The following is a 10,475-nucleotide window of genomic DNA, read 5'->3' as shown; positions in this document are numbered from 1 at the left end:
TGTAATTTCTTCTAAAAAATGTTCTTTTCACTTTTACATGTAGGTCTCTAATTCATCTCAAGTAAATATTTTGTGGATGATATGAGGGTTGAAATTTGGGTTTTTTTGGGGCACCTGGGTGGCTCAGTCGGTTAAGAGTCTGACTTCAGCTCAGGTCAGATCTCACGGTTCGTGGGTTCGAGCCCCGCCCCGGGCTCTGTGCTGACAGCTCAGAGCCTGGAGCCTATTTCGGATTTTGTGTCTCCTTCTCTCTCTGCCCCTCCCCCACTCATGCTCTGTCTGTCTTTCTCTCTCTCAGAAGTAAATAAACTATAAAAAATTTTTAAAAAGAAAGAAATTTGTTTTTTTTCCAAGAGGGATATCCGATTGTTTTCGAAACACTTGTTGAAAGACTTCCTATTTCTCCATCGGATTGCTTTAGTGACTTTATCTAAATCCAGTGAACAAATATAGTTGGTGTACTTCTGGGCTGTTTATTCTGTTGCATAAATCTATTTGTGCCCATGCCAGCACCCTGTTATCTCAATTACTGTGACTTTGTAGGAAGCTTTGAACCTGGGGGGTGTGAATTCTGCCGTTGTGTTCTCTCTTCCCTGGGTCGCTTTGGACACCCCAGGTCTGGGCGGTGCAGTGCGGTGGGGCGCTGGACATGCGTGGCTATTTAAATGATCAAAATTAAGTAAAGGTAAAAGATTTAGTTCCTCACATACAATAATCACATTTACAACACTCAGAAGAACGTTTCTATCATCATAGATCTATTTTGAGTCCCTTTCAGTTCCATATAAATTTTAGAATCATTCCATCAATTTCTATTAATGAAGCCTGCTGGGACCATGATGGGGGAAGAATTGAATTACAAAGGAAAGTGCTCAAGACTGACATTTTACTAATGTTGAGTCCGATTCAGGAATGTGGTTTCTCTCCCACTTAATTTAGGACTTTTTAAAAAAAATTTTTTCTCAGCGGTTTTGTGGTTTTGAGTTAGTGGCCCTTACACATGTATTCCTAAGAATTTTGCGATTCTTGACGCTATTGCAAATGGAATCTTTGAAAAATTTCACTTTGCGGGGAGCCTGGGTGCCTCTGTCGGTTAAGCGTCCCACTTTGGCTCAGGTCATAATCTCACGGCTCGTGGGTTGAAGCCCCGCGTCGGGCTCTGTGCTGACAGCTCGGAGCCTGGAGCCTGCTTTGGATTCTGTGTCTTCCTCTCTCTCTGCCCCTCCCCCGCTCACACTCCATGTCTCTCAAAAGTAGATAAACATTAAAAAAAAGAAAAATTTCATTTTGCAATTGTTTGTGGCTAATGCCTAAGACAGACACGAAGTTTTGTATTTGCTTTTATTCTGTGACTTTGTTTAATTCAGTTAGTAGTTCTGGTAGGTATTTCCAAACTCCTTAGGATTTTCTACACACGCAATCCTGTCATCTGCGAATAAAGAGGGTTTCCGTCCATTTTTTCTTCTTTGTGCTTTATATTTATTTCCCTTTCTAGCTTTTTGACACTGAGGGGATTTGTAGGACAGTGTCGTCCTTGAGGCACGGGAGCGGAGAGCCTTGGCTTATTGCTGATCCATGGGGGGATGTGGTTGATATTTCACCACAGGGCGTGATGGTAAGTAGAAGATTTCTCATACGTGCTCTTTGTCAGACTTGTGACATTTCTCTCTCTCCCTCTGTGGGAGGGACTTTTTAAAATTTGTGGGAGGTTTTTTTTTTAAATCATGAATGGAGGTTGAGTGAATGCTAAATGCTTTTCTCTGCGACTTAGACAATCATGTTTTCCTCTCTTTCTTCTGTTAACGTGGGGAAGTAAACTGATTGCATTTCCAACGATAAACAGACCCTACGTGCTGGGTTAAATCCAACTTGGTGATGGAGAACGATCCCTATTGTAAAATGTTGCATCTGACTTGCTAATATTTTTTTAAAGTATCTTTTGTGTTTGTTATGAGTAGGGATGTTGGTCTAAGGTTGTCTTCTGTGGTCTCTTTCTTATTGAGGTCACACTCACCTCATAAAACAGGCTGGGAGCTCCGCCCCTCTCTCTTTTTTTTTTTAACTTTTATTTATTTTTGAGAGACAGAGAGAGACAGAGCATGAATGGGGGAGGAGCAGAGAGAGAGGGAGACACAAAATCCAAAGCAGCTCCAGGCTCGGAGCTGTCAGCACAGAGCCTGATGCGGGGCTCGAACCCACAAACCACGAGATCATGACTGGAGCTGAAGTCGAACGCTTAACCGACTGAGCCACCCAGGCACCCCTCTGTTTTCTGAAAGAGAGTCTGTAAGATTGGATTCCTCTTTCCTTAATTATTGGATAGAAACCATCTGGGTCTGGAGTTATGCTCCCAGTCAGTGTTTGATAGCGGATTCTGTTTCTTTAGTGGCTCAATCGGACTACTTGGTCATCAATTTCTTCTTCAGTGAGTTTCAGGTGTGTGTGTCTTTCAAGGGATGTATCCATTCTACAGACGCTAGCCAAGTTGTTGACATGAAGTTCTTCCTAATATCCCTTTATTATCTTTTTGGAAGTCTGTATAATACTGGTGCATAGTATTCGTGGTTTGTGTCTTTTTTTTCTTTCGGGCATCTGAATTAGAGGCTTTGTCTGTTTTATTGATCTTTGCAAAGCCCCATTTTTTATTTCATTGATTCACTCCATGTTTCTGGCCGCCATGTCATTGATCGCTGTCCTCGCCTTGATTCTTTCCCTGCTTCTGCTTGCTTTGGGTTCAGCCTTCCAGTGTCATCAGATGGAAGATGTCTTTTGTTCTCATTCCCCAGAGGCAGCGGGCTCGTGGCCTGGGTCGCGGAGAGGGAGCTGCCCTGCACGGTCAAGTGGGAGAGAGAGAGCCACTCTCTCCGGTGTCCTGCCCTATCCCACTGTCGCTTGGGAGCCCTGAGAGGCTGGAGACAGGGCGTGGTCTTTGCTGTGTCCGGGGCTCCCAGATGTGCTCAGCGGTCACGCTACCCCGCGTGTGGTCTTTCAGGATTTATGGAAACGTTAGCTGTTTTCTGCTCCCCGTCTTCGCGGCTGCCCGTCTTCTCCTTGCTCTGCTAAAGGCCTCTCCGCAGAAGGGCTGGCCACTCTTCGATTCGGAATTTGCTTCCTTTTATTTCCTTGTGGCCTTAGGTCTCTCACGGGCTCAAGCAAAACTGGTATTGCGGGTCTGGCCACTTCTTCTCATTCCTGGGTTAGGAGTGGTGTCCTCTTTGCAGCGTCTACATCCTAAGCATGAACTGACCTTTGGAAACAATGAAGGAGAGAAAGAAAAAATGCCTTTTTGTGTTCATGATTCATATTGCTTTCTATTAAATGTTTTTAACTGTTTATTTTTGAGAGAGAGTGTGTGTGCGTGTGTGAGCATGAGCAGGGGAGGGGCAGAGAGAGAGGGAGACACAGAATCCGAAGCAGGCTCCAGGCTGCAAGCTGTCAGCACAGATCCCGACGCGGGGCTCAAACCCACGAACCACGAGATCATGACCTGAGCCGAAGTCGGACGCTCAACCGACTGAGCCACCCAGGCGCCCCCATATTGCTTTCAGTTTTAAATAATTGATAGGCAGCCCGTGAGTTTGAGCTCTGAGTCCGGCTCTGTGCTGACAGTGCAGAGCCTGCTTGGGATTCTCTCTCTCCGACCCTCCCCTGTGATGAGGGAGTGTGGGGCGAGCTGAGGGCAAAATACAGGCCGGCACCTGCCTCCCCCCACCAGGAATATGTGTGATGTTCCTCGGACCCTCCTGGCCACCCAGGAACAAAGGAAGGGGGTTTAGGTGCTCGCCGTGGTGATGCAGGAAACTCAGGCAAACGAAGACTTAAATCCCCTTACTGCCTACAGCCCATTGCCACGGCCTTGAAACCAGCAGAGTGCCCTCCCTCCGGGGGCTCAGCTGCCTCGATGATGACACTTTGCTGGGGGCACAAGGGAATGTTGGCTTAACATTATCCTGACCCCCAGGATCCTGTAAGTCTACCTCCTTTATCTCAGCTGCCCCAGGATACACGCTGGCACCGCTCCTCCAAGCTTATGGTCCCCGGGTCTGAAGGGTCTCATGACTGAGGTTTTACTAAATGGTAATAAGGGGTGTTTCCCTAGCAACAGCTGCCCCTCAAGGCCCTGGAAACCTTGCTTCCGAAATACCTTAGAGACTCACTGGATCCTGCCCCCCTCCCAACCTGAGGGTATACCATCAGGGTATTACCCGTCAGGACCTCAGAGCAGCTTTTACTGCCCATGGGTCCTGTCCCTGGGCTTTAATAAAATCCCCTTTTTGCACCAAAGCCGTCTTCAAGAATTCTTTCTTGGCCATCAGCCCCGGACCCCAGGAATCCTCCATCACCCCCAAACTTCATCACCTGCCCTCTCCCTCGCTCTCTCAAAAATAAGCAAACGTAAAAATGTCTGTATAAAGAGTTGATTGACCAAGTTATCCCTCATCACTGTCCCTTTTCAAAAATATGCAGGCCACTTACACCCACTTATTTCTCATGAACTTAATTTTTCATAACAGCTATTGATTTGTTCTAGCTTATAAAAGTAATACACGTTCACTGCAGAAAACAGAGTATCAAGGAAACAATAAAAGGAAACTAGAATTTTCCACCTACTTAGAGAAAGGGCTCTAACGTTTTAATCTAGGCTCTTCCCCCTGTAGTTTTGCATACAATTATTTAAGTAGAAAGTAATGAACGCTGACAAGGTCAGCAATGCAGAAAGGGACGAGGTGAACATGCCAGGGGGCTTGTACCCACGGGTAGGGCGACGTCCGCCACTTTCAGAGCTCCGCTGTGCAGACGCCTGCGTGATGCGGAGGCTCGCAGGCCCCAACCCTGCCCCGCAGTGAAGTTTTGGATTTTCCTTCGCGCACGTCTTGTGCCTTTCTTCTTGTGCTTGCGTGGTTGAACCGTGTCCCGTTTACCCTCTATTCTCCGATCATTGCAGGGTTTTGCCTTCTTTTATTACTGGCGGCAATTCCCAATTAGCCATGATTCCAGTAGTTTCCTGCTGGTGCCTCTGGAGACTCAGTTAGAGCAACATTTCCTGGGCAGGTAAGAAGGGACGTCTCCGTCTCCTCAATGAGGACGCCCACCTATTGATTATTTTCTCATTAAATTTAATTGGCCGTGATTTCTGGTATTAGGTAACCGGGATGACAAATGACATTTTTATCCCAGAGCAGCTACTTTCACTTTCATCATTTTGGAGGCTTTCATAGAAAACTGTCCATTTCAGGGAGATTTTCAAATCTACCCGCATAAAAATGTGCGTGGCATTCTCTTCGGCTTTAAGAACACCCTCCTTGTATCTGTGATGTCCCTTTCCTTCTTCTTAATTTAATCGGTTTTCTTTTTCTCCTGATTAGGCAGGTCAGAGATCAACGACAGTACTCGTTTATTTTTAAAGAATCAGCTACTGATTTAACACGCCCTATTGTTTCTGTTTCTTAGTCATTAGTTTCTGCTTTACTTTTTTTTCATTTCCTTCCTCCAGCACCAGCACTTCCTAATAGGTGAGAAAGTCCACTTTCCAGTTTACACATTAAGAAAGTGCAGGCTGTACAGAGGTGTCGCAAGCAAAATCGGAAGGAAACAGGATCCTGCAGGAATTTCATCCAGGAAATTGGGCATAAAATAAAGTTCACTGCTTTCTTTTCCCCCCAATTCTTCCCAGAACCTTAAAAGGGCCAAGACTCATTCAGAATGGCCCAGAACATTTCGTTTAAGCTCCCCCACACTTTTGTTAGAAAAAGCATCTTTTCTTCCTTCTGGTCTTCTTTTAGACTTGAGGTGCCTCAGCGTCAGCGCAGGGAAACGCTCCCTCGTGCTGTCATTTAAAATGCATAGTCTCAGGGCGCCTGGGGGCTCAGGTGGTTAAGCGTCCGACTTCGACTCAGGGCGAGATCTCACGGTTTGTGGGTTCGAGCCCCGCGTCGGGCTCTGTCCTGACAGCTCAGACCCTGGAGCCTGTTTCTCGTTCTGTGTCTCGCTCTCTCTCTGACCCTCCCCTGCTCACGCTGCCTCTCTCTCTCTCTCTTTCTCTCTCAGAAATAAATAAAACATTAAAANGCCAAAGTGCCTGGGGGATAATCACAGCGCTTAACTCAGAGGTCGGCCCGTAGAGGTTTACCAGTTGATTAAGCAGCAAGAGGCAAATCAGGAGCACCTGGGAGGCTCAGTCGGTTAAGTGTCCGACTTCGGCTCAAGTCACGATCTCACGGTTTATGGGTTCGAGCCCTTCGTCGGGCTCTGTGCCGACAGCTTGGATCCTGTTTCAGATTCTGTCTCCCTCTCACACTGTGTGTGTGTGTGTGTGTGTGTGTGCGCGCGCGCGTGCGTGCATGTGTGTGTCTTGCTCTCTCAAAAATAAATGAACATTGGGGAAAAAAAAAAGAGGAGAGGCTCAAAGAGTTTGGAGCAGGCTCAGGTCCGCAGCCCGCCCTAGCAGGGTGTGGAGCCCAGACCGAAACCCCAGGCAGCCAGGCTGATCATTCCTACAAGGGTCACACATAGTATTTACCTTTTATCTTTCCTTAACTGAGATCCCAGGCAAGTTGAATACACGGGGCTGGAGATTTACTGAAGACATTCTTTCGTATNGTTTTAGGGTGGGAGAGGACTTTGTGCCAAGCAAGAAGGTGGAATTTGCCAGCAACGTTTTCTGGCTTTTGTTCCTAAAACCAAGTCCAGATAAAGAAGATAGTTCCCCGGGCAACAGCGGTGTGATTTGGACAAACAAGAAGAAGACAGCCCTGTGTCCTGAACAGAGAAGTCCCTGAGAGGCGAAGGGGCTGTGCTCTGTCACCTAGCGCAGAGGTACAGCCGATGTCCCTCCCAATGTGACAGGACAAGGCGTCCCCGCCCTGCCAGTAATTGATGTCATGGAAACCCTCCTTCCCACCCAAGATAGGGGGGCGGCTAGAGGGAGGGTTTGCAACATCTCCCTGGAAGCACCAAGGAGCAGCAAGATGGTGAGGATGGTCAGAGAAGAAGGAAACCCAGGAAGGGAAGGCTGCATTGAGGGCCTCCCCCGGGCTGGGAAGGTCAGTGGTATGAGATGGGGGAGCACAAGGCAAGCACAGGCGGCAAACACCCCCACTCCCGCCCAGGTGGGGTACGTGCGACATTCCTCAGGCTCCCGCCGGTGCCGAAGCAGAAGGAAAGGGGAGAAACAAACGGTTAACCGATGGAGATCACAGTCCTGCGGGACAGGGTCTCCATCAGTTTACAAATATCTTAGTAAATTACAAGGAAAAGGCGATCTTATCAACAGCCTGATCTCCAGAAACCTTCAGACGCAGTTTCCTGGAGCCCCAACAACGCCCTCCCCTCCACAGTGAGTGGGAAACCAAGGCAGAAGGAACTCAGTTTCCTTCTAACCTGCAGCCGGTTGGCACATACCGGAGGCAGCAGAGTAGAACATTCCTCCAGGAGCTCCCTAATGCTTAGCTGGAGGGAAGGACGACCTCAGCTTGACCACAGCCAGGCGTCCCGGTCCTAAGAGTCTTTAGCCAATGAGAACCTCACTGGAAACTTCCCCTGGACTTTGCCTCCCCAGCTCCATAGTACATAACCAGTCTCTCCTCATGGTCCCAGGCAGCTCTGCCTGCCCCCCAGTCCTGTCTCCGGGGCTTTAATAAAATCCCCTCTTGGCACCAGAGCCGTCTTCAAGAATCCTTTCTTGGCCGTCAGCTCTGAAGGCCACCATCACTCCGAAACCTCATCAGCGCGGAAGAGACAGGGAGAGGCCCAGCTGCACCGTGTCAGCCTCCCAGGGCTGGGGGCCAAGGTCAGGAGGCCTAACAAACACTCCTCAGTGCGCACGCGGGGTTGGGCCCCCACGGGGTGGGTCTTCGCATAAAAGGTACACTTACAAGCCCCACTTTTCCTCCAGGTTATCAGCGTGGTGTCAAAAGTCTCCTGAATTTGTATTAAAGTAAATCTAGAATGCTGGGTCCCCAGGCACCTGAAGAAGTCAAGGAAGTTCTCTCTGGAGGAAGGTAAAGTCGTCTAGCTCTCAAATTATGGTGGGGGTAATGGGAAGTCACTGGTAATGGGTACCAGGTTTCCGTGGGAGATGAGATCCAAATGTCCTAAGTTTCATTATTGTGATGGGTGCACCAGCTCTGTGAATAAACTTAAAAACATTGACTTGTACGCTTTAAACAGGGGAAATTTATGGTACGCAAATTATATCTGAATACATTTGATCGGTTACATCTCAGATTTCTGAAAAAATCTCGATGACCCTAGACTCTATATGCATTCTTATAGAACTTAAAATATGCATGGAGGGGCGCCTTGGTGGCGCTTCCGTTTAGCCTCTGACTCTTGATCTCAACTAAGGTCATGATCTCGAGGCTTGTGAGTTCGAGCCTCGCCTCAGGCTCTGTGCTGACGGTGTGGAGCCTGCTTGGGATTCTCTCTCTCTTCCTCTCTCACTGCCCCTCCCCGGCTTGTCCGCTCCTTCTTGCTCTCTCAAAATAAATAAACCTAAAACAATATGCATGGAAATAACATATGCGAACACAGAGCATGCGAATTGGAAAGATGGGAAGGTTAAGCAGATCTCGGGCGCTTGCATTGCGTGAGAAAGTAGAAAACTAACAGTTAACGTTCTGTCCTAATAAGTAAAGGCGGAGTCTTGACATTTCTACGAAAACCACGATAGAATATTCAAGCTGACAGAGGGCCAAAACAGAATTAAAAGAACCTCAGTCAACTCTAAAAGACAAATACTGAGAAGGAAAAGAACACAGAAGAAGTTAGACAAATAAAGACATAGAGCGAGACAATGGATTTAAACTAGAGAGATCAGAAATTAGACTAAACTTATGTGGACCAAATATTCCAGTTGAAAGGCAAAGCTTATCCAAATGATTTTTCAAAACTTGACATTCTGTTTACAAGAGATCTATCTGACACTTAAGGATGCAGAAAAGTGGAAAGGAAAAAGTACGGAAAACATATATTAAGTGGACATTAACCAAAAGAAAATCGATAGGACTTGATTAATAATAGACAAAATTGCAAGAAAGGAAAAATCACTGGAAGATAGAAATAGTTTATAGTGATACAGGTTATACACACCAGGTCAATATGACAGCTCAAAGTTTGTATGCTCCTAGTAACACAGCCTCAAATGTCTAAGGTGAAATAGACGGAATTACACAGAACAGCAGAAAACTCACAGTCCGTGTGAGATTTCCATAACTGATCTAATAAGCATCAGTATGGATACAAAGACTTGAAATACACACAGACCTGATCTAAGTGACGTATGAGGAGGGTTGCGTCCAACTGCAGAATGTGTATTATTTTCAGACACGGATGACACATTTTTAAAGACTTGACCATGTTTTTGGCCATAAAACAAATCTTAATAAAATCTCATAGGGTTGAAGTCACGCATGACCTACGAATGCAAGGTAATTACGTTACGAATCAGTAACAGAAAGATAGCTCTGAATTAAGAAATTGCTCACCTAAGTAATCCACAGGCCAAGGGAAAAATCCTCACGCGCCTTAGATCATATTTGAGCTGAACGGAAAGAAAAACAAGAGCGTGGAAACACTCGTGAGGCAGGTGCGCAGGGCTCAGAGAGACTTAAATTCAATAGATGCTTTAGAAAATAACTGAGGCTGAAAATTAATGAGCTGAACATTCATCTCCAGGATCTAAAGATAAGAAAGTAAGAATAAAACCAAAACAAATAGAAGGAAATCATAAAAATGAGCTCCTAGAGGAAATAGAAAAGTGTGAGAAAATGCACGAAAACCTATATTAATTCTTTGAAAATACTTGAGGAGAAAGGGTTAAGTTGTTGAGCCCACTTCACCGCCTCAGCAAAAATGTAGGGTTCGCAGGGCTCCGTTACAACCTGGTGGAGCCAAGTGCCTAAGACAGGTGTTTCCGGCCAGGAGCCCAAGGCCAGCGCCCCCGGGAGGGGCTGGAGCATCTTCGGAGCTGACACCCAGGGCCCGCCCAGCACCTCGCTCTTGATCCTGGCCTGTGACCCGGCCAGGGAAGGTGGGCTTCTAATTCCTCAGTGTCAAAGTCCCGCGGCCCCTGGGGGTTGAGCTCCTTCATGGCGGAACTTGACATCCATCCAGGTTCGATGGGGCTGCACTTGCACAGAAGGAGGGGCAGGTGGCTTCCGTCTCTCCGGTTTCCCTCCGTACACGCGGCTCCCGCCAGCCTGGGCTGCCCCTTCACCCTTGTTTACGGGGACTCTGGAGAATCAGGAGCCGAAACGGGAGAAGAGGCACGGAAGCCAGATGGGGAATGAGAAGGCAGACGTTGCTGATCTTGGGGACACGACAGAGGTGGGGAGGGGGGGCGGCAGCTGGATGACCACCTGTGTCCATATGGGGTCCTATTCTCTGGAACTTGTTCCCTCAGGTGGCAAAGGGACTTTGCAGAGGGAATTGGGGATCTTGAGACGGGGGAGTCTCCTGTGTTGGGGGGGGCAGAG

General features: G+C 47.4%; 1 long non-coding RNA gene across 2 annotated transcripts in view; it reads left to right on the top strand.

The window, feature by feature from the left end:
• The first annotated feature begins 6,934 nt into the window (after positions 1–6,934).
• LOC144226463 (uncharacterized) overlaps positions 6,935–10,475 on the top strand; it is a 16,960-nt gene continuing 13,419 nt past the window's right edge. For both annotated transcript variants that reach the window (XR_013333647.1, XR_013333646.1), the window contains exons 1-3: positions 6,935–7,043; positions 7,660–7,789; positions 7,895–8,000. This is a non-coding gene — a long non-coding RNA (uncharacterized LOC144226463). The remainder of the gene's footprint in view (positions 7,044–7,659; positions 7,790–7,894; positions 8,001–10,475) is intronic.

This window comes from Crocuta crocuta, unplaced genomic scaffold (genome assembly GCF_008692635.1).
Source record: "Crocuta crocuta isolate KB4526 unplaced genomic scaffold, BGI_CrCroc_1.0 scaffold143, whole genome shotgun sequence".
Taxonomy (NCBI): domain Eukaryota; kingdom Metazoa; phylum Chordata; class Mammalia; order Carnivora; family Hyaenidae; genus Crocuta; species Crocuta crocuta.
This window is presented reverse-complemented; position numbering and strand designations above follow the sequence as displayed.